The following is a 26,695-nucleotide window of genomic DNA, read 5'->3' on the forward strand; positions in this document are numbered from 1 at the left end:
CATATTTAACCTTTTTGGGAATCGAAATCAATTCCATAGCAGGTTCTTCAAGATTACCTGAGAGCAAGCTACAGGCATTAAAGGCGTTATTAACAAACCTTTTAGGCATACAAAAAAGCACATTACGGGAATTGCAGTCCGTGATAGGACATTTAAATTTTGCACGCCGAGCAGTGTCTCCGGGCAGGGCCTTTTGCGCTCGGTTGACTAGAGCTACAGCAGGGGTAAAATCGCCTCATAATCGCATACGGTTAACGAAAGAGATTAAGGAAGACTTCAGTACCTGGCTGTACTTCTTGAATAATTTTAATGGGGTGTTCCTATGGCAAGATTCGTTAGATGTGGGACAAGAATTGCAAGTGCAGACCGATGCTGCAGGAAGTGTCAGTTTTGGGGTATATTTTAACTGCAGCTGGTGTGCGCAGAGATGGCCTCAACACTGGTCAGAAACAGGAATAATTAGGGACCTAATGTTCTTGGAACTGTTCCCCTTAGTCGTAGCAGTGTTGTTATGGCAGGATAGATTCAAGAATAAGCGGGTTCGATTCATGTGCGACAACCAAGCAGTGGTACAGATGGTGAATAGGCAGTCCTCTAAGTCGCCTAGGGTCATGAGACTGGTGCGTAAGTTTGTAATGACATGCCTGGTGGGTAACATCACGTTTACGGCACGGCACGTACCTGGCATTAACAATGACATCGCGGACTCCCTGTCCCGCTTACAACAGGAGAGATTCCGCAGCTTGGTGCCAGAGGCAGACATCCTTCCGGAGGAATTTCCCGAGGAACTATGGGATCTTGGGAACACACCATAATCCAGGGGTTTTTCGCATCAGTGTTGCCATCAACGTTCCAAGCTTATTCAACAGCAATGGCCAGTTTTCTATCTTTTACAGAGGCCTATGGGGAAAATGGGTGGTGGCCAGTGTCTCAACAGATGGTCCTGTGCTATTTGGCACATATGAGGAAGGGGGGCTTTGCAGCCAGAACTATAGGGGTACATAAAGCTGCAATTTCATTCTTCAGCAAAGCATATGGGCAGGCAGACCCGTGCACTTCATTCGCAGCATGCCAGGCCATAAAGGCTTGTAAGAGAGAGACACCTGCTATATCAGATTGGCGCCGACCACTCACCTTAGACATTTTATCTAGATTAATCCTGCGCCTAAAAAATATTTGCTGGTCTGCATATGAGGTGGCATTATTCCAGGCTGCGTTTACAGTGGCCTTTTATGGAGCATTTAGGGTTGGGGAGTTAGTGGCCACCTCAGCTCGGATCAAACTGGGCATGAGCTGCAAGTGGGATGGAGCATTATATATAAGGGAGCATTACATATAACAATAAGGAGGTTAAAAACTGATCAATAGGGGAAGGGGGCACGACTAATACTTAATTCATCACAAGATCAGGGCCCCTGCCCCATGAGGGCCATGCAGCAGTTTTTGAAGGTCAGGTCTGATTGCTCAGGAACGCTGCTGATACATGAAAATGGAAAAGTTTTAACCCGTTTTCAGTTCGTAAGGATTTTCTGGCAGGGGTTAACAGACATTGGTTTACCTGCAAAGGATTTTGGGTCTCCCTCCTTTCGAATTGGGTCTGCTACAGCAGCAGCCAGGTTGGGACTGCAAGAAGAACGGATTCGGGCCATTGGCAGGTGGAGATCAGCTGCCTACCAAGACTATATCAGACCCCATTTGGAGATGCACTAACTCTGTGTTTTAAGTTTCAGTGTCATGGTGGCAGCATATATGGATTTGTGGCCACAGCATTGTTCAAAGGGCCAGTGTTTATGCTGCAGCATCTGGATGGGGCAGACATTTGGGTTTGACAAATCGAGTACGTATACACTAGATGGGTTGCAGTGGCATGCGTTGGAACTCATTGGAGCCAATCTTGGACAGAGCAGCGGATAAACATGGTCCTCCAGATGTGGTAGTAATACAGCTTGGGGAAAATGATCTGCCCTATCAGAAGGGAAAGGAATTTTCTGAAATAGCTTGCTCAACGTTACGGGTCATTGCGTCCCGATGGAATGGGATTGTGGTGGGCTGGTCAGACATGTTAGAAAGACGCCAATGGAGAGGGGCGATCAGTCCAGGGAGAGTGGATGTGGCTAGACAAAAAGCGTCTAATGCCATTGGGCGTGAGGCTTTGGCACTAGGGGGAATTGTTTTTAGACACTGGGACATATCATTCGGTCAACCTGCCTTGTTTCTGGAAGATGGGGTCCACCTTTCAGAATGGGGAATGGACTTATGGTTACACAGCATAAGGTACAGCCTGGGGGAGTGGCTACAGCTGTAGGGCGTTGGCGGAAGCAGAACGGATTCATGGAATCCGCCCTGCTATTTGGCGGGATGAGCATTGGGCAGAATCCATTCTGGTGAAAAGTGGTCTGGAAAGCCCCCTCCTAGGTGCAGGAAACTAAATAAGGGGTTTGGGGAGAGGCATGGGTGAACAAGAGCCAGCGATTGAGCGGCAAAAAGGCCTCTCCCTACGTGGCAGAGGAATTTACATAGAGGCTTACGCCCTGTTATTCCCAGGCTCTGCCGTCCCTAGCCACTTCAGCGGGACCGCTGGAGTTGGATCAATATACAGCCGTATTGGGGTCGGCATATATTGTCAGATTCTGCCCAGATGCCATGCCAATGCTTACAGCTGTTAGCTAAATTGTAAAAAGTTGTGGCCGTTTTTATCCATAAACAAATTTTCCTCTGAACTAAGCGGGTTGTGTGGTTATTAAGTTAGGAAGGTGAAAAGGAGCTCCTCCCACATAATAGCTCTGCACTGGCAAACTGTCAACCAAATAGAGCCCTCTCAGTGTCAAACCAAGGTTCAAGTAGTTATAAGTGAAACTTGGCACTACCAAGTGCCTACTCTTTATTTGTCTGTGACCAGCCAAATACCTTTTCTAAAACCTAGTTGGCCTGTTTTCAATCTCATCCTATGTTGCTGTTGAAAATAAAATCTGCTGTTTTAAATTTTTACCTCACAAAGCCTCTCATGTGCCGTCAATTTCAGAAGGTCTTATTATTTTTGAAAAATCAATCTCTCCCTCAATCCGTGACACATGGTTTATTTAAAGTATTTTTGTCAAAAGTAATTTTCTGAGCCTGCACTCAGATTTACTTATCACCCACTGTTTATCATTTTTTTAAAAAAACAAATAAACAATATTGAGGGGATAATTCTATATGCAGCAGCCACTGAGCACCCACAAATCCTGATGGGTTACCATGGTAACACTTTTCTACTTTGGGTATGAGAGAACTGTTCTCTGTGGAGAGCCATTTTGGAAGAAATACAATAAACATTAACCCCAACATAACAGTTTACAATCCTTTTAACCAAATATACCTAATCAGCATGGTTCTTTTCTTCTGAATTAGTACTGCTCAACCCAACACTCAATTTTCCTGGGCAATTCTGTTAATTAAGATTAATGTGTGGAGTTTGCACATGGATTCAAATCTACAACATTATGTATATTGGAATTGTTAGTATTTCTGTCACTGAAAACATAGATTGAATATACTTGACTATAAATCTGAGGGCCAAGATCTTAAACATGTAAGACAGTGTAATTGAGATCTAAACCTGGCCTGTGTTACACAACTTCAACTTTTAATATACTTAGCAGAGCTTGTAACTTAATACCATGGCAGTCACTAGGCCCAAATTATAGGTTAGCTAATGAAAGACTTCAGAGCAAGACCTTCCACCCCCCCCACACACACATACACCTGGGGTTCACAGGTAATCATGATGGATTAAACTAGTGCTTTCTTGCCCATTTTGCAATCTGAATCCCACATGAGAAAAGCTCCACATGGAGTCCTCCCACAGAATAAATTCCACTCAATCACAAAAAAGAAGCACAGCTGAGCCTGCAAACAGCTTCACAGTCGCATAAGGTACAGCACATTGAACGGTAGCATGGGCACATGGGGCTCAACCCTCAACAGGTGTAAAGTGACACATCACAAATCAGTTCTGCAGCTGCTGTAAATTAACATAGCTACACTGAAAATTAATTTGAACAGAGTGAATTTGTGTACCTGAGGATTTTGTTTCCCCCCAAGCATCTCCTGCTCAATCTCACATAGCATTCTCTCTCTCTCTCTCTCTCTCTCTCTCTTTCTCTCATTTTAAACTATACTCACTGCCACGGTGACAACAGTGGTATCTTTTCCCACAACATGGCTTCAGCAGCCTGGAGGGTGAAGCAAGGATAAGCCCCTGGGTGGGAGGATAATCCACATTTCAAACACCACACTTACATGGGGATACAAAAGGGGAAACACCACCGCCAACTCCCTGTTGTTCATAAAATTATAGAGCAAGCAAAGCCATCACTGCCTTCTTTGTCTCAGCATGTCAGGAGGCCAGGATAGCAAAGGGGAAAGTTCTTATTCTGTTCTCTTTTTTTGCTTTCCCTACAACTCCACATACCAGCACAGCCATACATGTATCACCATTATTACATGATAACTATATAATTCCCAGCACCATATCTACTGCTATTAAGCTGTTCAGCTACATGGTCTCTAGTACCATAATACTGTTTTAGACTGGCCTCAGTGCATTGTTAAAATAAATGTGCAATAGAATCTAAGGGATATTAACTTTTAGCATTTGAAGGTACAGTCATGATGCTATTCTTCGGGGGACTATTGCTACTGCTACATTTTCATATGAAGCTCAAAGGGAAATTCTTGGAGATTGGGGGATGGAGCCTGGGGAGGGTGGGATATAATGCCATAAAGTATATCCTCCAAAGCAGTCTTTTTCTCCAGGGGAACTGATCTCTATCATTTAGAGATCAGTAAATAGTCTAAGAGAGCTCCAGGTCCCACCTGGAAGTTGGCAACCATAGTGGCATCATGTGATCGCCTTTCCCCCCGTGTACGTTGCAATGTTTGTTTAAGTGCAGACATTGCTTTAACAATCTTATTTAAAACACCTTTTTCATTCTTGGCCTTTTTCTGGGCAGCATCCCTCCAGGAATGTTTTGATCAGTAAGGGAGGCAATTTCAGGATAAGATATATAGATATTTATGTAGGGAGATACAATTACTCTTCTTTATTGGAAGGAGAAGTTGCATGTGTCTGCTTGTAAAATTTCCCTGAGAAAAATGTCTCATATGTGTTGGAAATTTTGCAACATTCCTTTGTCTGAAAAAGGGAATTTCATATCACATTTTAACTGGACTTTGTATGGCTTTGCTTTTGTCTCTTTCTCCAGTATTCAGTGAAACCCATCCCCTACCATTTCCTTCAGTGTCAGAATATTCATCTGCATTACAGATTGCCTCCCCACTTTCTACAAGATAGGCTCAAAGGAAATTTAAGAGGAGGAGGAGGAGGAGGAGGAGGATTATTATTATTTTAGGGAGACAGGGAGGGCTGGCATCCAAAGCAGCCAGACTGGTTTCTTAGATTATATGGGAGGCAGCAAACTGAAGACGGGCGGGGCCCCTGACAAACAGCTAAGCTGCCCGGCAGCTCAACTGAGAGGGGGGGCGTGGCAAGGTGCTTGACCACAGCCTCCTGGTCCAAACTGAAGACAGGCGGGGCCCTGACAAACAGCTGAGTGGCTGTGCCAGCTTCCGGCTGCGACACGCGTGTCATGGGTTCGCCAACACATCCCTAGAAAGTGGCACTGAAAAGAAAGACCTGGGGGTATGTATGTGGCTAGAATAATAATATTAATATTTTTGGTATATTGTATTTAGCCACTGCTACATGGGACAAGAGCAGATATCTATTTTCCCTTAATGTCCATAAGCAGGAACAATATATGATATTTGGATACAGAATTTAAGTAAATATTCATAATAGTTCAAATTTTCCTGTAATGACTAACACTGCAACAATATTTACTGGGGGGAAAGTAAGGCCCAAGACAGTACTTATATGCAGGACTCCAGAAATACTAATGCCAAGAGGTCATACCTTGAAACACTAACATAAGTATTCCCACAATAACTATAATACCTCTAAGAAAGATTGAGAGCATCAGCTGGCCAGATTTTGAATGACACCATACCTATCAACACTTTTGTCAGATACCTTAATTGAGGTTAAGCTCAGAATGTCATCTCTTTATACTTTATTATACAATGTCTCTCTGTTTGCTATGAGAAATCTGGGATGTGTAGACTAAAATGATTTTATTTAATCAAGTTTGGTGGCATCACACTATAATATTTAATTACATAGCACTGTTCCACACTATCTGACTTATATGATCTCTCATTCTTGCAAGATAAGCTGATGCTTTAATGGCTGGAAAAATGTGTTGGAAATCATACATCGTGATAAGTATTACAATGGGAAAATGTGCTGTTTTGTTAACTAAGCAATTTTTACCCCAAAAAAGTTCAATATGAAAATCAAAAATTCTGCAAACTTAGACTAGTCCTATGTAAAGCTATAACATTTACATATATTCTTATGTTTGCCTGAGCCACATTTCCATCAAAATTGATATATGATTATCACTTCCAGACAATAGGCATCTTTAAATGTTTATTCATTAAATAAATTAGGAAATACAAATGCAAAATTATTGGATGGGCTGAAGTTTTTTTCCACAACAGAAAACATCTTTCATTCCCCTATATGGAAAACAGAACAAAGTTAAAGCTTTTAAAAGCAAAAAAAAAAAAAAAAAAAGGAGTCCGTGGCATATGACAATAGGAGGTGAAGTATACCTGCCCTGATAATGCATAGAAGCTGGCCAGTGGTTGTCACCTTTCTGGAGAAGGGTCTGGAGAAGTAGTTGGGTTGACAAGGCTACAAAGGGTGAAGCCGTAAGTCCAGCCACCTGGGAATGCACCAGAAGTGAGACAGTGAGGTTGTCACAGCACTAGTGACTCTCCTCTTGCTGTCTCTCATGGTAGCCTCAGACAAAGTTAGCAGCCAGGTTGCAAAGAGAGGAGAAGGAATGGGTATGTGAAACCCTCTGTCCTGTGTTGAGGTGGAGTGTGGGACAGGTGAATACTGGTTCACCCCTAAGGGTTCAGAGCACACAACCCCCAGCAACCCCTAGGAAGCTACATATGGTACACTAGTGTGACCTAAGATGAAAGACCTGTTGGTGTTTGACGGTTATGTGAGAAGAGCCATGACTAACCACACAGATATTATCCAGGTTGGACAGCAGCTGGTCAAATACAAGTAACAGCTGCTGGATGATCTGGAGAAGAAACAGCATGGGGTGCAGATGAAACTGGTGCTGGACCTAGGAAAACAAAAGGCTACATTTTGGGCAGTGTGGCTCATGGCAGAGTCCATCTGGGAGTGGCAGGACTGTGCACAACTGCCAACTGATCAGTTTGATAGACAATGTTGGTATTAAGGCCTAGTTCTATATTGGGGAGGGGCAAAAAACAGCAGAAGTAGCTCAGTGGCCATATTCTGGTACCTGACAGTCTGGGGCATGAACGATTACAGTCAGCTGAAAGAGGCCATTCTACATTAAAAGGATAAGGAGGGACATGTTGGGGGAGGTGGTGTTTTATATATCTAAGAGGGCATAGAATCAAATAAACTAGAAAGCATCAAGGAAATGAACTTCCCAACAGAATCATTATAGGTAGTAGGTCCTAAGGGTTACTTAAAAATGAGGCTGTACCATTGCCTGCCTGATCACACCCTTGAGCCTGATCTCGAGCTGGAGAAGGAAATGTGAGAGGTGACTCAAACATATACTGTGATACTGGGTGACTTCAACTACCTTCACATTGGTAAACGTACTCAAATTGTGCTGTAGAAATGAGGTTTCTAGGCATCATAAATGACTGTGAATTGGAACAGCTGGTCACAGAGCCGATCAGAGACCTCTGATCTTGGACTTGGTTCTGAGCAGACTTCAACATCTAGTGCAAGATAGATCTTGAGGTCATAGAGGATAGCTCAGTGAAAATGTTAACCCAGTGTGCCCCAGTGGTGAAAAAGGCAAAGTCTATGCTCGGGATTATTAGGAAAGGAATTGAAAATAAGATCGCCAATATTATAATGCCCCTGTACAGATCTATGGAGTGGCTTTCTTTGAAATACTGTGTGCAGTTCTGGTTACCATATCTCATATAGGACATTGCAGAGCTAGAAAAAGTACAGAAGAGGGCAACTGATTAAGGGGTAGGAGCACCTTTGCTATGAGGAAATCTGAGGAGCCTGGGACTTTTCAGTTTACAGAAGAGATGACTAGGGGGGCATGATAGAGGCTTATAAAATTATGCACGGGATAGAGAGAGTGGACAGGGAGAACTTTTTCCCTCTCAAAAAATACTAGAACTTGGGGGCATCCAATGAAGTTGATAGGAAGTAGATTCAGGATGAACAAAAGGAAATACTTCTTTACTCAATGAGTTATTAAAATGTGGAATTCATTGCCAGAGAGCACAGTGTTGGCCAAAGGCACAGTTGGCTTTAAAAGGGGACTAGACAGATTCATGTAGGTCCATCAGTGGCTACTAGCTATGGTGACTAAAGGGAACTTCCACATTCAGAGGCAGTAAACCTCTAAACACCAGTGCCAGTTGGGATTGCCAGGCACTGCCTGGCAACCAGAGAGAGGGTTGGGGGGCAGGGTCCCAAAAGAAAAATTAAAAAGAAAAATGAGGTCTCATCTACTTACAGGAAGTTCTTATGACAGAGTTTCTGATGATTCCTAGAGCTACCTAGATTCCTAGGGCTACATTTTGTCACTTCCAGGTAGCTCTAGGAAACACAAGGAAATCTATGGTAAGAACGTTCTGTAAGTAGATGAGGCTGTTTAAAAAAAAATCTCCTGCCACAGCTTCTAGTGGTGCCAAACAATGGGACCTTGTCACAGGCAATCCCCTGCCCCCACCAGAGGCTTGGCAGCCCTAGTGCCAGGAGGTAACCTCAGGAGAAGACATCAGCCTCTATACTCTGTTGTTGGCCCTATGGAGTAACTTGTTGGCCACTGTGTGAGACAGGATGCTGGACTGGATGGACCAGTGGCCTGATCCAGCAATGATCATTTTATGTTATAAAGTAGATTTGAGGTCAATAAGAAGATTCATTGTCAATGCTTCCAGGACCTGGTTCTCTGAAAGGGGGATTTTCAATGGCCCACAAACTACAGGATTTAGTTCTGCAGTAGCATTGCCCCACAACTGATGGAGAGACCAAATTGGCAGAGAGGCTAACTATGACACATTAGCAGATATCATGGAAACGCTTTCCCCACTTTGGGACCAGCTTAGAATCACCTGCCTGCTAAGACCCCTTCCCTGGGATGGAATAATTTATAAGCCTTTATACTGGCTAATCTTCCTTAGTGGTCTCCCAATCAAGTACTGACTGGGGCCAATGCAGCTTAGCTCCCAAGCTCTGGTAAGCTCGAGCTAAGCTGTGATAGTTGGACTGCTAAAATATATCATTAAAATAAATAAACCAGATACCATTCAATCTGCCCCATAAGCTCTTTTAACTAGTACTTCCTTACAGCCTCACCAGAAGGTCCCAAGGGCAGACGCCTTCTCACCCTGTTGAGGAGTCTGTTCCATAACAGCAGGTCAGAAACAGAAAAGGTCCAGACCACAATATAGTGGATCCTCAAGAGTGTGTGTGTGTGTGTGGGGGGGGGAAATCCCACAATGGAAATGAGGGACTTGGAGTCTTCAACCACAGAGGAAGAACATCTTATAGATTTCTTTACCCCATATGTACCCATGGAAAAGGAAGTGCAGAAGAAAAAGCTGGAAGTTTGTGAATCAGAGGGAGATCAGCCACATCCTGGAGTTATAGGTAAGGAAAGATTCTTTACAGATTTATTTACCCCATGTTACCACAGGAAGACCTTGGTGAATGGAATATGGCCCCTACAAATGATGTACCCCAGGACAGACCATTCCAGCAGGAGCCATGCAGAGGTACCTATTGGAAGTGGGTGCTTTGCACCACCTATGGCAATCCCTGGGCTGGTCACTAGGGTCCTCAGAAGACATAAGCCAAGTCTTCAAGTGGTCCTCCTGACTGGCTTTGTTTTGTACAATAATATTGCTGATTGTGCTCAGAACATCAGCAGTTAACACATCAAGGGCCTCTGAAGACACCTTTGAAGCCCTTGTCAATAATCAATGCAGTGACCACAATGCCATGGGCTTTGTGGGGCTGTTGCCCTGCACCCCTTGAGGTCACCATTACTTCCTCATCATAGTGGACTATTTCCAGACTATATCCACAGCCCAGACTTCAACAGGTAAATTATCCTCCATACAGACATGTCCAGGACTGGACTTGGAGCCGCCTTCTTGCAAGAAGTAGCAGGGTGGAAGACCAGTCATATACTGGAGCTGAAAATTATCTCCCCACATACAGGCCAGCTCTCCAATCAAGAGAGAAATTACCATGATAGAATGCAGAAGAAAATGTGCAATTGGAGAATTAACTGAGGAGATGTGCTCTGGATAATGTAGGGCAGCAGATGAAAGTGGGGATTCCAGTTTGGATGTATCTCCTGCATAGACAAATCACACCTACAGATGGTGAAACTATGATTGACTCGCTTTTATCTTATATCCCAACCTACTCTAGGCTGAAGCTGGTCTCAGGGCGGCTGAGTTACTTTTGGCCTTTAGGAAAATATATATAAATACTACCGTACAATTCAGCCCAAATTTAAGTCACATTAACCTCTTAACTCTCCCAAGGCCTTATCGCACCCATACTGGCAAACGTCTCTCAAACCCTTTAGAAACGTTACATTCTTTCCCCCGCACACCTCATTTTCCCGGTATGGTTGTGAGATCGTTTTGGGAACATATATTACCCGTTATATCCTGAAACAGTAATATTACGAGCTAAACACTTACTCCGTTCCCATGACGTACTTCCCCCTGGGTGCGATCACTCTAAGAAGCTTTGGAGACTCTTCTCATGCACACCCAACTTTCCCGGCTGCCCCCTGACTCCTCCCCACCTGGCCACACCTCCATCCCCCACCTCCTCAGGTCACTGGTCATTCCTCCTTTTCTCTCCTGCTGTGAGTGAATGGGCAGTAACACCCCCCCACGGTTTGTAAAAGCGGGGCAGAGTGCTGAGCCACGGGTTTGCATATGTATGTGTAGGGGGGGAAGGTACATCCGCACGTGGTTCTATGGAGGTCCTTTTTTCCCCAATCCAAAAGCCTGTGGCTGTAACCTCAATGTGGGGGGGGGGATAGCCTTGCGATCCACATGGTGGCCATTTACACGCTTGCAAGTTGAAGCGGGAGGCTTGTTTGACACTTTTTTTCTCCAATCCAACAGCCAGTGGCTGGAAGCTCGAAGGGGGGGGGGGTAGCCCAGCGATCCATTATGGCCATTTACATGCTTATGAGACATGCTGCTGGGGTGGCACGCGATCTCACCCCACAGTGAGCTCTCCCATGAGAGCTCTCCCATGAGCTCAGGTTTTTAAATGGCCAGGCTGCAGATCGAGTGCCTGCCCCCCCCTCTGGGATTCCAACCACTTGCTGGTGGATCAATAAAAAATGAAAAGTCTCGCCTTAACGTGGTGCCTTGGACGTGGTTACAAGAGGGTTTGCTTATGTGTGTGTGTGTGGGTCTATAGAGGTCCTGGGTGGCCATTACCCTTTGTACTTGGGCAAGCACTCTGAGACTCTGAATGGGGTTGGGGGGAGGCAGGCGCGCGAAATGCAGGTGATGGGGTGCTTTTGTGTGCCACCTCCCGCCTCTCGGAACCACTCCATCTCTACAAGTTAAAACGGACGGGAGGGGTTTTTTCCGATCCAAAAGCAAGTGGCTGTAACCTCGAAGCGGGGGGGAGGGAGGTAGCCCTGCTATCCACGTGGTGGCCATTTACACGCTTACAAGTTAAAGCGGGAGGATTTCCCACCCCATCCAAACGCAAGAACAATGGCACGCATGCGTTTAAACAAAAAAAAACAAAAAAAAAAGAGGAGGCGGGGGAGCACCAGCAACGTCACAATTGCGTGGTGCTCCCACCACGCCCCCTTCTGTCTTCTCCGTACTATCTTTGAAGGTGCTCCTGACAAAAACAAACGTTTCAGAGACGTTAGAACGAGATGAAGTGCAGGGGGAAAATAGGAAATTGCATCCAGCACGATCGCTTTTAAGGTGTTTTCCATACATTTCCCAGCCTAGGTGCGATAAGCCCCCCAGTGAAATGAAAGAACCTAACAGCGCAGCCCTATGCAGAATTACTCCAGTCTAAATTCATGGATTGTTTTATGTTGGCTGGATTGTACACTAAGTATTATTATTAAAGGTGTTGGATCTGAAGAACCATGAGCAAAACGAAAACAGCAGCTAGGATTATTCTGACAATATTTTAGCTCCTGACTGTGGAAGAGTTCACACAGTGCTATAACAGGTAACTTCTCCAGTAATTCTCATTGCTTTGGCTCATGCAAGAGGTGTAACCTCTTGCACACGGAGAAAAATATGTCTACACGATGCTCTAGTGCAAAATATAAAACAGCCCTTTGGCGAGAAATTACTTTCTGCTTGTGAAGGGACACGTTTGTTTTAAAGGTTTTTTTGGGGGTGGGGGGTTCTCTCTATAAATTTTGTGAAAATGTAGTGCTAGCAAATATCCAGGAGATGGTAGCATTGGCACAAAAGTGTTTGAAAAAACACCTTGAACTGTATTTCCATTCGTATTTTAGTTTTTCATTGGGTCATCATTGTTTATTTTAACCTTACTAGTAATACAGTACAGATATAAAATATTCCTATATTAACTATATTTTATTTGTGCGTGAAGAGGGAATAATGGCAGGTGTAACTGTGCCACATTTATTCTACCCTTAAAAATGCATTAATCAGATACTTTCTAAATTTTTCATCTCAAACCAAAAATGTACACCCTAAAATTATTTTGTAAGTTACAGTTTAGTTCAACAAAGAACAATATGATGTGAGGATTCCTTATCATTAATGATGTATAAAACATTTTTAATTATGCTCAGCAGTTATATAGTGATATATGCAGAGGAAGGCAATTACAAACCACCTCTGCTCATTTCACGCCTTGAAAACCCCACGGGGTCACCATGATTTGTTTGCAACTCGATGGCACGCTTTTTAAAAATCATGGTGGGTAACATTTTTGCAAAATTTAGAAGCCTGCCAGATGATACCAAAGCTGAAGGGAGACATAGAAATGTGAGTGCATGAGAGGAGAGGTCATAGAATCATAAAATCATGAAAGTATCCATACAGGCCATTTAGTCCAACCCCCTGTCCAATTCAGGATCAGCCTAAATCATCCCTGACAAGTGTTCGTACAGCTGCTGCTTGAAGACTGCCAGTGAGGGGGAACTCACCTCTTCCCTAAGCAGCTGATTCCACTGCTGAACTGCTCTTACTGTAAAAAAAACAAACCTAATATTCAGCCGGTACATTTTCATTTTGTGATGAAAAAATCCTACCCTTGTATGTGTATTCTGATCTTCCTCTCCTCCCACCTCCCATTCTTTCTTCCATGCATTTCTTAACTGATAACCTAAGCATACTCCAAATTTTTAAAAGTGCATATTTAAACAATATATTGGGATAAGGTCAGGCTGTACTACACACACATACACACACAGAGCGAGAGAGAAATTTAGCACTATATAGTTGCTAAAACAGCTTTAGGAGCATATATATTGGATGCCATCCTATACACATCTATCTGGACAAAAAACTGCACATATGATGAGAATATGGTTCTTTCCAAACCTGATTCAACAACTAGCTGGCAGTAACTTAAAACAATCTAACTGTGCATGAGTGCAGCAGTGCCATTAGTTGCTGCCAGACATCTATGCAATGCAAACTTCCAATCCCACCCCTGCACCTATGAATGACAGGAGATGTGGGGGTGCCTGGGGATGATGGAGTTTGACAGGATGGGATGTTCTAGGAATTTCTCCAATCTCTATGGCAAAGACCACAAAGACTGGAGAAATCCCTAGAGCATCACAGAGGATGTGATGTCACTTCTAGGGGGAGATTAGGAGGATGTGATGTCACTTTTGAGTGATACTCTATGAAATCCTCCAATCTCCATAGTCTTTACAGTAGAGACTGGGGAAATTTCTATAGCATCACCATCAATGCTATTCCCTCCGCCATTTTTTTCCTCCTGTTCCTCAAATAATTGAGGGCTGTCCAGTTCTGACTTCCCTAGCTTGGCTGCAGGATGGCCCGCCATGGTAACTTCCCTCTTGCAAAGCTTCCCTCCGGCCTCAGAATAAGAGGGGAAGGGGTTGCACCACCTTTATTCCTCCGCCTCTCAGCTGGACACTACCCTCTGCAACCTGGGTGTGTCAGCAGCTGTTTCCTCCCCAGTCTGCTTTGAGAGCTTGCTTTACATTGTGGCGGGATTTCTTCAAATTCTCTCCCTAGAGCTAATTAATGTTTGGACTCCTGTGCCTGCTACTTACCAAGCAAAGCCAGAGAGTGTAATAAGAAACCGCAAACCATGTTCTTAGGACAGTCTCAGACCACACATTCATAGCAGTAAAGCAATTAGGTTTATTGAACTTACTTAGACAGATTTAACAATACCCCACATAGAGACTGATACACAGACAGACAACAATTAGCAAAGTACTTTGGGTCATTCCAAAGGAGAGAGAGAATGCTTTCTCCCTGGGAAGGCCAAAGAAAGGATATTTGGACTGTTCATTTATAGAGGAGAGGGTCTCAAAAGACCCCTCCCTGTCACATTCTTAGGAAATGGGTTTTCACAAATCATGACTAAAATTGTTTAGAAATATCTTGTTCCATAATAATTCTTTCAGTGTCCGGGTCTGTTAACTGATTGTCTTGTCCATCCATCAGTGTTTAAAAACAATCTCCTCCCTTAACTGGACAGATAATTTGTTGTCTGTTTTAATAACCTTGCATAAATTTGGGGCATCTGATGTGCTGTGGGTGATTAACTGCTAGCAATGCAATTTCTTATGACCTTTTAGGTCAGAGTCCCGATTGGAGCTGATGTCAGCTAAAGGGCTTCTTTCTGAAAGTCAGGTTTGTGTGTGACTTATAGGTTATAATGTTAAGGTATGCATGTGGTTATTTTTGTTAACCCAAACTCATTTAATATAAGCTAATATGTTTAAAAATTCTCGCAACATACATCCCTTTCCCCAATTCCCCCAGCCCTGCCTCCCATCTGCTCTTGCTCATCCCTCTCACCTGGTCTTCCTTCCCAGTGATGGATGGTACTGCCCCACTCCTGGTTTATGCTGGCCCTACAGTTCAGGTGCCAGTTTGTGTCCTACCCTGTCTGTGCCTTTCCCACCAGAGCCACTGGCTCCCTTGAGTAGGAGAGTGGAGAAGCCTCCAGAGCTGCAAGCATCACAGAGGCATTCCAGGCTTTTTTTTTTTATAATAATTTTATTGGTTTTTATAATACAAATTTTCCATGATAATAAACAACAATACAGGTAATATGAAATTCAAAATTCTGACTCAATGTTGTTATAATTTCTTAGATTCATAACAAAAAAAAACAATTAAAGGAAAATTTATGACTTCCCCATCACCTCTGTCCGCCTCTTAATAAAGTATTCATCCCATCGTAATTGGTCTGATCTTAACTATCGTAAACTCATTTAGCTTTCATAAAACATCTTCTAAATATAAATGATTATAACTCTTAATATTAATTGTGATCAGATTAATAAGTATTCTTCCATTTTCCCGTTTTAATTCATATTCACAATATTTCATCCAATCCTCCCATTCCCCTAAAAATCGAACATTGTCTTTTTCATTTAGAATGGCTGTAAGTTTTGCCATTTCCACCAATTCAAACATTTTCCCAATCCAGTCTTTTTTCTCAGGAATTTCTGCCCCTTTCCATTTTGCTGCATAAAGCAGTCTCGCAGCTGTTGTAGCATAGATCAAAAAAGTTCTTTGTATTAGCAAATCATCAGGTATCATACTTAGTAGCATCATTTCTGGTGTTTTGGGTATATTTTTTTGTACTATTAGTCTCAATTCATTGTAGATCATATCCCAAAAATCTTTAGCTTTATCACAAGTCCACCACATATGATAGAAGGAACCAATTTCCTTGTTACATTTCCAACACTTAGGGGATGTCACTTTGTATATCTTTGCAATCTTCTTAGGTGTTAAATGCCATCTATACATCATTTTATAAATGTTTTCTCGAATTGATTGCGCATTTATTCCTTTCAAATCTTTTGACCATAGTCTTTCCCATTTATTTAAAGCAATATCATGTCCCATGTTTTGAGCCCAGTCAATCATAGTTGGTTTAATTGTCTCCTGCTCACAGTATATTGTTAAAAGTAAATTGTACATTTTCGAAATCAGTTTCAAATTGTTGTCTAATAACATCTTGTGGAAAGGGGACTTTTCTTTAGAAAATCCATTTTTCATATCTTGTACAAAAACTGATTTAATCTGACAGTATTGCAACCATTGTAGATCCTCTCTAAAAAATTGAAATTCCTTTAATGAACATTTTTCCCCCTCCCATTTAATTAATTCCTGGTAGATTATAAATTTGTCCGGTCTAAGTGGACGTAGTGTTAACATTTCTTGCGGTGAAATCCACATCGGTGTTGCTGGTTCCAAAATATGTTTATATTTCATCCAAATACGCAGTAGGGAGGACCTGATTATATGATTCCTAAATGATGCTTGTATCTTGATTTTGTCATACCATAAATAGCCATGCCATCCACTAATATTGTTAAAGCCTTCAAGCTCCAGCAAACGTGTATTTGATAAGGTTATCCAGTCTTTTAGCCATGTTAAAGCTACCGCTTCAGCGTAAAGTTGAAAATTTGGTAATGCTAAACCTCCTCTGACTTTAAGGTCCACCAAATATTTATAAGCAATCCTCGGTTTTTTCCCTTGCCAGATGAAGTTTAAAATGTCCTTCCTCCAAATATCAAAGTATTTAACATGTGATAACAGAGGCATTCCAGGCTTGACCAGGCCTCCAGCTGTTGACTAGAGATGATGTTGACTGCTGTTGACTGCTGCCTCCGTGTCACAGGCGGATGACATCAGCAGGCTCGCCATCCCCTTTCCGTTCCTGTCTGTCTGTCTGCTGGCTGTGCTAGGTGAGTCCTTTCTGTCCTGGAATGTGCTCTGCGGGGTTCCCTGTCACCTGATGCCTGGGTGGTGGAGAGGTGTGGTTGGGGGGCTTCATACGGGGCAGGCCAGGAATCGGCCCTGGACAAGGGTGGGGGATTGCACATTGTGAACAGGCAAATAGCAAGTCTAATTGTTGCAGATCCTTCAATAAAACTGAAAGATTTTATTAGTTTTTTTAGAATCTGTATTAAGATAATACAGGTGAAGGTTTGCCAACTCAGAAATTTTAATCCAGCCTCTTCCTTATTTTGATCTTGCCATATCACTCTCACTATGTTTCAGATCTCCTTCTACACATCCTTTCATTGGGAGAACTTTGCAGGTTCCTGGTGTTCTGATATGACACCATGTATTATACACAACAAGATCAGTAGTTTGACATTCAGTTTCATCCCTTCATCATAAAACAAGAAGATTCTAATCAATATCGGCACTATATCTTACGCCACTTGTATCCTGGGGTAAGATTCTTTTGTCCATCCTAGTTACTGAGATAATGTAAGGATCACATCAATAAGGCCCTGGTGTCCATCATAAATCAGTCACTGACTCAGGGCTCCTTGCATGCCTTATTCACTGCATCTTTCCCATCTATTTATGATTCTGGCAAAGGTAATGATCATACTCCTCATTATTTCTCAAGGTTCCCTTTTCCACATGGCGTGGCAAATGTTAGGGCAGGAAGCATTGTTGATTTGGCTTTGAGTATTACCTTATAACCAAATGTGATTGACAATATGGTGTTATCATGAAGGCTCAGTAGGAGAGAGAAAATGAAAATGCCAAGAAGCAATGGGGAGTGCTATCACTGCCACCACTGTTGGGTAAATCACTAAAAAGGAGGTCATATTTGCATACAGGACAGTGAAGTTGGGGCCATTTTGTCTCAGTCCTAAAGCAATACTCTCTGTATAGAGAGAAAAGGCTTTTGATTGTGTTGTGTGGATAAACTTTTGACCATGCCACAGAGAAATGGCCAAGAGAGTGTAACAATTATTATAGTGTAATTAATAATAATTACTTATACTGGCTATAGGATGATTCCCATTATTTATTGATCTGTTATTACCTTTCAAAGAGTCTTGAAGCTCAGGTGATACGAAACTTGGTGGCCCTGCACTGGTATTAATATTTGTTGTATGGTCAAAAACTGTATTAATATACAGCCCTGCCCCATAGGCTCAAAGCAATTTTATCAGTATTTGTTCCTAGTTCCAAAAGCATTGCCCCCTGAAGTATTGTGCATTGTAGTAGTTAGTGTCAGATCTAGGAGACCCAGGTTTGAATCCTCACTCGGCCATGGACGTTTGCTGGATGACTTGGGCCAGTCACACACTCTCAACCTAACCTACTTCACAGGATTGTTGTGAGGGTAAAATGAAGGAACAGAGATTTGTGTAAACTATTTTTGTGTCCCCATTGGAGAGAAAGGTGGGGTATAAATTAAGTAAATAAATAAATATTGAAGTTGTGCAACTACAGATGCTGATAAGGAAGAAATTAAAAGTTTTTATGCAAGTGACAAGGAAGAAATTGAACACACACCTAAACAAGATGTGCTGATAATCATAGGTGACTAGAACACCAAGGCAGGAAACAAAGTGGAATCAAATATGGTCAGAACATTTGGACAAGGATTATAAAAGGAAGCAAATAGATTACATAAGCACAAGCAGAAGATGCAAAACCAGGAGGTGATTGTGGTACAGACCATGGATTGTTAATATAAAACAATTAGAATAAAACTGAAGAAAAACATTAAATCATAGTGCCCAAATATAAATAACCTTCTGGAAGATTTTAAAGACTGTCTGTATGGATTAATAGTGGGGGAAATTGTGGGTTGGATCCAATGAGATTTTCCACTGGTGAAAAAGGGAGGAGAGGACCCTGACCACCCAAAATAGTTATGCTGGGGATCATATGACCTGCATTGACAAAAGCCACATTGGACAGGGCCTGTAGTAAGGAGGCCAATTGGACGACATTGATCAAAAAAGCAGTCCAGATCCAACCCTGTGCATTAGTTGTATAATTCTCATGAGGCAGTTGTTGTACGTCCATTCACATTCTCACCAGTGGTAAAGTTTGAAATCAAAGACATCTTAAATGTTTAGATTTAAGAAAACTTTATATTACTATCCTGGAAATGTAGCAAACACAATAAATCCCCCCCCCATTTGTTAGTAAAAACAAGTATTGAACAGAAGATACACAAATATTTCAAAACAAGGCATACAGTGCAATTCTATGCAGTTACTCCAATATTGAAATGAATGGGCTTAGACTGGAGTAACTCTCCTCAGGATTGCACTGTAAATATAGGTAAAAATTAGACCTGGTTGTTATTCTGCTAAACTACTTGAAGAACTCAGTTTGGCCCAGACATTTTACATTCAATTTAGTGGACAAACACTAGCAACATTTAATTTCAGACACTATGTATCAGTCGAGATTTTTTGTATAAAACATACCTAGCAAATAGAAAATTATTGCAGCACAAAAAAACATTCTATCACCTCTTTTTGCTTGCTGTCCTCATTCCCTCTGAATCCTAGAGCAATGTGACATCATTTCTGGGTGTGTCCCAGAAATGACATCAGACTGTTGACATAATGGTGCTCACCCATATCCCTGTCTCCCAATCTTGCTGGCAACCCTATCCTTTAGTAACCCTTTTCAGTCTAACAGTGTTATTAGCTGGTTTCCCAGTTGTGATGTATTTTAAGAACTTTTTATTGTCTGATCCTACCAATATGCTCCTCAACTTCTTGACCTTTTTATTATCACCTTTCATTTGGGCTCTCTTTTATTCTAATTTGAACAAGAATTTAGCTTTTTAAAGGAAGATCTTACATTTTATAATTTCCTTAATGGTTTGTTGTTAACTATGATGACATCCCCTTGGACTTGCTTGCACTTTTCCTCAACTGCGATATATATTTTAGCTGAGCCTCTGTTATAGTGGTTTTAAATAGCTTCCAAGCATTCTGTAGACATTTGACACACACACGCACTCTTATCTTACTCTTTCAATTTATTTTTCCTCCTTTCTATAAAGTTTTCTCTTTCTTAAATTAAATGTGACCATGTTGGACTTTACAGGCAACTTTCAACGTACACATATGTTGAATTTGCTAACAATATGGTCACTGTTCCTGACTGATTTGACAATACTTACATATTATGTTAGATCCAGTTCACTATTCAGGATTAAGTTTGTTACATTTTCTAGTTTATTGGACTCTATACCCTCTATGACAAACAGGAACACCTCCCACAGTGCACTGTTCCGTGTTGTTCGTACAGATGTGATTACAAAGGAAATTATATCTCCCTGACTCTCTCACTATTCCACCAGATTTCTGATGTGCTCAGTATATGTCTTCATTTACTACCAAACATTCTCTACAGTATCAGAGGAGCATGCCCATAATATTAGGTGCTGTGAAAACCAGGCTGATCCAGTCATCTTGTTTGTAGACTTCCTAGAGGCACCTGGTTGGCCACCGTGTGAACAGACTGTTGGACTTGTTGGGCCTTGGTCTGATCCAACATGGCTTTTCTTATGTTCTTATCCCATCTTGGTTAAGAGTCTTCAGCTACTATTATTTAACCATCTATACATTACATCAGAGGTCCCCAACATGCTGCCCATGTGTGCCATCGTGCCTGTGATACCTTTCCTAATGCCCACTAAGCGTTTTTAGAAAGTGGGTGGGGCCTGAGGGAGCTTTTCCCCCCACAGAGCTTCTTATTGGCCACTGGACTTCTAATTAGTTGTACAGATTTTTAAAAACTTGCTTCAGCAGCAGCTGCCACCACAGCACAATCATCTTCCCTGTGTGACTAAAGGCATATGCCCAAAAATATTTTTAAACAATATTAGCATTTTAAAAGGCATTGCATTGAGCGGAACTTTAGCCTGAAATGATGAACAGGTATTATTAGAGCGGGATCGGCAAACTCATTAGTCAAAAGAGCCAAATATCAACAGTACAACGATTGAGATTTCTTTTGAGAGCCAAATTTCTTAAACAAACTATATAGGTAGGTACACTGTTTATTAACTTAATAAACTTTAATTAAAGTTTTAAGTCTTAATTAAACTATAGGTACACTGAATAAAACTTGATATCATACTTAATAGTGATCTTATTTATTGATAAAAATTAAATTGTAAGTCCCTGCCATTTCCCCCTCCCCGTCTGGAGTCCTCATCTGGAGGCCTGGTCTACCGCCATAAAAGCCTATTGGTGGACCTGGCCTCTGGCTGAGTCCAATTGGGAGGCCAGGTCTATCCATTGGCTTTCTTGGCAGTAGATCTGGCCTCCGGAGGCCCATAGAAGCCAATTGGTAGACTTGGCCTCTGAAGGGGGACTTTTTCCCCTCCTCGGAGTCCAGGTCTACTGCCAAGAAAGCCAGTGGGTAGGCATGGCCTCCCAATGGGACTCAGCCGGAGGTCAGGTCTACCAAAGGAAGCCCACCCCGCCCAACAGCTGATAGGCGGGGGACCAGGAACCGCCGAGCCGCCCGCCCAGCAATCGTGCGGCTAGAGGGGAGGGGAGGCTTTAGCCTCCCAATAATGAGGGCAAGGGAAAGGGAGACCCGGCCAATCTCCACGGCGGGGGGGGGGGAGAGATAGTGCGCCCACTCGCCCGCTCTCTCTCTCAGGCGTGCGGCTCCGCAGCCCGGCTGCCGGCGCAAGCGGGCGCAAGAGCAGGGGCTCCGAACCAAGTTCGGAGAGCCGCACTCAACAGGCCAAAGAGCCGCCTGCGGCTCTGGAGCCGCAGTTTTGAGACCCCTGTATTAGAGTTATGCATGACCTCACTCCCTGACATTTTGTGGTTGGCTCTGTTTCTTGTGGTAGCCATTTTATGGTTGCATCTGCCACCTTGAGTTACAATTCCAAAGGTGCTCACAGGCTCAAAAAGGTTTGGGATCCCTGCATTAAACCCTTCTTGTACTGTCCTTTTCATGTGCAAAATCTCCTGCAACCTGATGGTCTTTTTAAACATTGCCATTGTTTCCTGTATGCTCACTGGCAAGTTTTACCCTGTTTACATTTTGATGACCTCTGAACCATTTACATCACCATCCCTAAGGCATGACAGTTGTCCTGAATCCAGTGCTTCCCTCTTGGCTCTCCCCAGGTTTTATTTTTTAGAAGCTGGCAAATTTCCTTTATTTTCCATGGACAAACCTTTCATTCAGCCTCCAAGGCAGTGAGAGCATGTTTTTACTATTCCTCATGCTATATTTGGCATTTCCCCAGTGTTTCATGCATAACTGAAATTTAACACTCAGGTTAGCAATTTCCCTCTAGCTTACATTCTGACACATAGCAAATTTTAAGTTTAATGTTCACCTTCAGAATATTTAAGCAGTTAATTTTAATTAGCTTTTACATGCACAGTCTTATACAGAGACAAAACACATACTCATATAAAAACACAAATACCCTTACTGTGCAGAATGGCAAATTGAAACATGTTTGAATAGGAACAAAGCTATAAAGAACTGTGCCATCATACACATCTATGAATGAATGGGAAAACCCATATGCCTTGCACATTTATAACATTGGCATGGGTATAAAAGGAAAAGTAGCTTTGACCAGCAGAGGGAGACAAATGAAAACTTCCAAAGATATCTCAGATTTACAACTGCAGGGTGCAATAGGATAAGGACAGGAATTCTTTAGATCTCCTTCAGAAAGCTCAGACGCAAAATGCCAGATACAAAGTAATCAGCACTAAATTCTTATTTGAAATGTTTATTGACAGAGAACCAATGGCAATTTTCTCTATTCTGAACCTGCTTCAATTGACTTAGAAGGTTTTAACTCTTTAGGAATACACCGGAAGAGAATGAGTTAAGATCGCAGACGTTACCAGTTCAAAGGTCATCTCAGCCACCAATTCCTTTTTTTTTTTTTTTGTTAGAAAACACAACACATGTTTATTTATACATTAACCAGCAGGACAAAACGCCAAATAAAATTTAAAACAACTTATAATACAACGCACGGCATTTGTAGTCAGCACATACAGGGAGAGTGAGAGGCGGGAGCTGCCACCACCAGGGTGGAGACAGCGGGCGGCCCCGGTCAGGGATCTTGGCTTTTCATGTACTTGGCATAGGATTCATGAAGACATTTCTTGTAGGCTGCTTGATTTTTCCACAGCTCCACAGTGTCTATGTACAGGGGGCTCTCGATATTGGGCTCCCCTAGCAGGCTCTGGATGGACAGCAGGATGGTCCGAACGTCATAGAGGGCTGACCACTGGTCCTTGAGGATGTCCAGGCAAATGTTGCCCTGCAGATCCACATTGGGGTGGTAGCAAAGGGTGAGGAACTTCATGGTGGGGGCATTGTAGGGGTACCCGCTGGGGAATTCCAAAGACAGCTTGTACTGCAGGTCATACACCGTCCCAGTGGCTCCGTCGATTGTCCTGATCCACTTGAAGAGGTTGTCCAATTCGGGGAAAGCCGAGATCCCTCTATCGCCAGACATCATCAGCTTCATCAGCTCCTCCTGCAGCCTGCTGCGGACTGAGCTGCGGGCTGTGCTGCAGCCGGGCTCGGCCGCCTTGCGGGGGGGTGTGGGCGGCCACCACTGCGGGGTCTGTGTTCTGCGAGGCCATCTCCCGCCGGTGGCGGCTGCTGCTTCACCTGGCCCTTTTTTGGCTACCAATTCCCATCCTTCTATCTGCAGCACCAGGATAGTAATACTGGTCTACCTTAAAGGGATGGTGCAAAGATAACTGTTATAATGAATGTGGAGTACTTTGATCACTATATAAATGCAAAGTTACTATTGTTATGATTCCTAAAGACTTGCTTTCAATCTATTGCCCATATAAGTAAAAATCTGTATTCCCCCCTTTCCCAGATATTAACTGTTCTAGCAAGAGGGCTCATAAAGCCTAAAGGAAAGTGCAGGGTAAGCATCAGATTACAAGACACAATAACTTCCTGACATTGCCATGCACTTAGATGCCAGGAAGTGGCTGAGGCAGACATATAACATAACTGCTTTTGCAGAACAGGCACTTCCTCCCCCACATAACGACTAGTTTAAGAAAGCGACTAAACAGGAAAGAAGATGTTGTTTCGTTGCATTCCCTAGCTAAGGCGCAGTCAGCAGCTTCTAGAAACTCTGAGCATGGTACTCTGGAATGGAGTGAGAGGGGTGCTGTGAAGAGGCATAAAGATTGTGGGTTAGGGTTGCCAAACTCCAGGTAGTGGCTGGAGATCTCCCACTATTACAACTGAACTTTAGGCGACACAGATCAGTTTACCCAAAGAAAACGATCATTTTGAAAGGTGGGCGCTATGGCATTATACGCCATTGAAGTCCCTCCCTTCCCCAAACCCTGCCCTTCCTAGGCTCCACCCCAAAAATCTCCAGGTATTTCCCAACCTGTAGCTGGTAACCCTATTATAGGTTGATGCTATTAGTAGTGCACATGGGCTCACAAGGAAAGGATTAACATTTTGACTGCACATGCATAAAATATTGTTTGCCTACGTAAATATAGTGAAGGCTGTGGTGCAAGTAAGCACAAACGGGGGTGGAGCTTAGTACATTTAATACTGAAAGTCAACATAAGATAGGGGAGTACAGGGTAAATCAGGCTAGACAAGAACATTTTGAAACTTCATGTATATGTGTATAAAGAAAAGATAGTTCCCTGTTCCAGTGAATTTTCACACTTCAGACAAAAGAAAATAAGAGAAATGTTCTTTTAAACACACACATACATATGCATCTTTCAACTCCACATAAAAATACTGTTTTACAAAAACATTAATCAAAGACAGAGGCAAAAATATTTTGTTTCAAGGGGATTCTCCTCAAATATAAACAGCTGGGCTGTGTGTGCCCTGGTTTCAAGTTACAAAAGGGCATGTTTTTCCTCTCCCTCTAAATCAAACACTGTTCTAGAATTTGATCAAGATGGTCTAGTTCTCTAAGAATTGTTCAACATGGGACAGAATCTAAAAAAGTTAGCTGCATACCTGATTGCATCAAATGAGAGTCATTCCAGATATGAAGAACTGCATATGCGGTATACAAAGCTGGTGGAAACAACACACGTGTATTAACCCTTGCTCTGTACTCACAGAAGTTACACATATATTTGTCCAATAAAGGTTGCCATGCAAGCGCTCATAAATCCCATAGCAAAATCGTAAAACTTTTCTCTAAAATTCATAATAATGTGCACCACACAAGCATTTACAGTGTATTCCTCATGGGGTTTTGCTCTCATTTCCTTTTTTGTACCACAACAGAAGAATTTTGTCTTTGATTTCCCTGAACCTTAATTTTATCTACAGCTTCCCATTCTCTTTCTTTTGCAGATAAAAAGCTACCTTCCGAATCCCAATGTAATTTTTCCTGTGAAATTCCTTTCATATGATAAAATAATGTATTTAACGATATCATGGGGAGTGGAGATTGTTGGTTGTAGGGAATAAAAATCTCAGATTTTTTAAAATTACAACACTGTTGAAATAATACCAGGTTTATAATCTTTGATTCCATGTGTCCCCAAAACCCTTTTGTTGTCAGATGGAACAGCAATATGTATTTAGCATTATTCTTGTTCCCCAATCCTCCCTGCTCATCTGTTACAGTTTAATCCCACTTTTCCTCCAAGGAGTTTAGGACTAGGCTTGCCAATCTCCAGGTGGGGCCTAGAGATCTCCAGGAATTACAACTGTGTGTGCATATACACACACACATATACATATATATGTATATATATAAATTCCTGAGAATACATACATACGTACATACATACATACATACATACATACATACATACATACGTGTGTGTGTGTGTGGGGAGAGAGAGAGAGAGAGAGAAAGAGAGAGAGAGAGAGAGAGCACCTCAGTAACTGCTGGCATCTGCCATAGCTCCCTGAGTTAGTGAAGGCATAAGGTGAACATTCAGCTGTTTGGATCTCAGGAATTGTGTCTTACTTTTTATTACACCATCATATGTTTTCTCCTCAACTTTACATACTTTTCCTCAGAGAAAGGTAGTGGTGCAGACAAAAGATTATAACACAGATTTTGGAAGATATGCATTGAGTGTTTTGTTGTAACACAGCTGCTCTGTATGTCCCTGGGCAAGTCAAGGCTTGTTCTTAACTTTAACCGGCTTCTAAATCTGGGGTAATTCTATAACACACACACCAAAGTTCTATAAAGGTTGTTCAAGGTAATTAAATTTACAATGCAAATTAGTTGCAAATACATGTAAGATGCTAAATGTTGCTGTACATTCACTTACCTACTCCTTATCATTGCTACAGTATAATCATGTAATAACTCAGTCCTACCTCAGAGGGGTGCTATGAGTATAGATTGTTCGAAAGGGTGGGGAGCCCTCTCATCATACCAGTGAGAGGTAAATAATATTTCCCCACCCATTCGATCTGAGAGAGCCTTTCAATTGTAGTTTGGATCTCATTTGATTGTGTATCACAGAGTTGTTAGAGTATTGCTAACTTTAATTCTCATCTCAACAAATTTACCTCGGGTATTTAC

General features: G+C 42.3%; 1 pseudogene; it reads right to left on the reverse strand.

Moving 5' to 3' along the window:
- Positions 1–23,239: 23,239 nt before the first annotated feature.
- LOC130475564 (ubiquitin-conjugating enzyme E2 C-like) lies at positions 23,240–23,777 on the reverse strand (annotated as a pseudogene).
- Positions 23,778–26,695: the final 2,918 nt, after the last annotated feature.

Source organism: Euleptes europaea, chromosome 3 (genome assembly GCF_029931775.1).
Source record: "Euleptes europaea isolate rEulEur1 chromosome 3, rEulEur1.hap1, whole genome shotgun sequence".
Taxonomy (NCBI): domain Eukaryota; kingdom Metazoa; phylum Chordata; class Lepidosauria; order Squamata; family Sphaerodactylidae; genus Euleptes; species Euleptes europaea.